The sequence below is a fragment of the Cyprinus carpio genome, unplaced genomic scaffold (genome assembly GCF_018340385.1).
Source record: "Cyprinus carpio isolate SPL01 unplaced genomic scaffold, ASM1834038v1 S000000383, whole genome shotgun sequence".
NCBI lineage: Eukaryota > Metazoa > Chordata > Actinopteri > Cypriniformes > Cyprinidae > Cyprinus > Cyprinus carpio.
In genome coordinates this window covers 8,118-10,106 of record NW_024873126.1, presented here as the reverse complement: position 1 = coordinate 10,106, position 1,989 = coordinate 8,118, and the positions used below count along the sequence as shown (strand labels likewise).

At 32.8% G+C, this 1,989-nt stretch overlaps 1 long non-coding RNA gene across 1 annotated transcript; it reads left to right on the top strand.

The window, feature by feature from the left end:
- Window positions 1-1,273: 1,273 nt before the first annotated feature.
- On the top strand, window positions 1,274-1,989 carry LOC109055207. Its single transcript, XR_006158842.1, has 3 exons — window positions 1,274-1,390; window positions 1,502-1,579; window positions 1,681-1,989. It is a non-coding gene; the product is annotated as an uncharacterized LOC109055207 (long non-coding RNA).

Sequence of the window (1,989 nt, the reverse complement as noted above, 5' to 3'; positions counted from 1 at the left end):
TCCCAGAAAGCACCGACTCCCACCACCACAACCATCACTCAATCAAAAAATAACACATTAGAAAATATTTATCACCAGCATAATTAAGACAGAAGGCTTTCTTTGCCTCAGACTTTCTTTCTCTTAGACTAAAATTATGTACATGAAATTATGACCCTAAAAGCGTCAGTTTTACTGAAATCACTCAAAACAAATGACAAATATCTGTTGACTTGTAGGAAAATTTAATTTAGCTTTCAAATCTCTGATATGATCTGATATTACTGTTGTTAGATTTATTGAGCATTATTATCATCTATGTGTGATCTTGTGTGTGTCAGAGCAACTCAACACTGAATGCTATTTAGAAAACAAATTTACATCTTCAGGAAGACAGTAATGTCCACATGCTTGTAGGTTCAGACATTTGCATGGTTATTAAAACAGCTCAATAAAATCGATACACACCAATGTGACAGCTACTGGAAACACAACAAACAAAAAACACAGTCAGAAACAGTGAATCCGTCATTGTTTTATGTTGCTTACGATTGTCTGTTATATTTCTCCGTATTTCTCATGTGATTCTAATGAAACTAATAAAATATAACTTTTTTTTTATTCGCATGAACCTACTCCAGAATCATTTATTCATTTTAGTCACACTTATTAATTTGTGAATGTCAATCATTAGGTCACAAAATACCAATTCAAATGCCATTAACTGTACAGAAAGGTACACAAACAAAGTGTAAAAACATGACTTTTTTTTTGTATCTAAACCATGTCAGATATCCACTAATAAAAAAATTAGCAGCTTCAAATTGTTTCTACTATTAAATGTATTTTTTCTATATTTATATTGTTTTCTGTGAACAAAAATGACTTGACAAACTTATGATGATGACTTTTTAAACTGAAAGTAAGCAGATACTGAAATTCTCAGTTAAAGCCCAAATAAACACGATTTGCATGTTTGCAAATGAACTGTATGTCAGTGTCCTGCGGCTCATAATCAAACAGCTTCATATGTGGACGCATCAGACTCTCTCAACTCTTGGACTGTGGACTTTAGCTCAAGAATGTAATAAGAAAATGATTAAAGATTTATTATCTCTGTCTGAAGAAAACAAAATTAAACGTGTGTCGCTAACAGGCCGCTGTCTCTGGGAATTATGTCTCGACAAAAGCAGAATTTGCTGTGGCTGATGATCATCTGTTGTGCTCTGACTCATAAAAAAAAAACAAAATTATATTAAAAACAAAATATTAAGGGTGTTGTACCATGTCATACCTCATTATTTAATAGTCTAATAATGTTGTGTTTGTGCAGACTGCTCAAAAAAACTGATAATCCAAGTCAATTCAACAGATCAGTGTTTCTGGAAGGAAAGTAGCTCAACAGTTCCAGGTAGATGTGAAGTATACTGCTAACATGACTGTGTGATACTGTATATTTATTATCTGAAAACACTTGTGACGACTGACAAACTCATTGAGTTCATTTCTGTTTTTCTTTCAGATATAAAACAGACATGTCTATCATATAATAACGACAATAATTTTAACTTGAATGTCACACTAAACATCTCTTCTCTTGGTAAAACACACTTATTTTATTTTATTTATAAACCATTCTTGAGTTCAAAGCTCTTTTAAAAAGTGTTTATGCACAAATGTAAATATTCTCTGTGTTTTCAGGACAATGCAGATCATACAGTTTCAACATAACAAAACAGGGGGAGAATTATGAATTAAGAATGAACGAGACGGTTGAAGGCATAAAACTGTGGCTATTGACAAATGATTATTGTTTGCCATCACTTCTGAATTCAGCAGGTGTGTAGGGTGTTAATGGTGAAGTTTGTGAGTTTTGTTGTTCTTTTTAGTGCACAATAACCCCTACAGACCCACACAACACCACATGAGAACAAAGCTGTCCAGAATGATTGATCAATGATCAATGCAAACCAAAATCAGATCCTAACACACTTAAGACCAGAATTATCT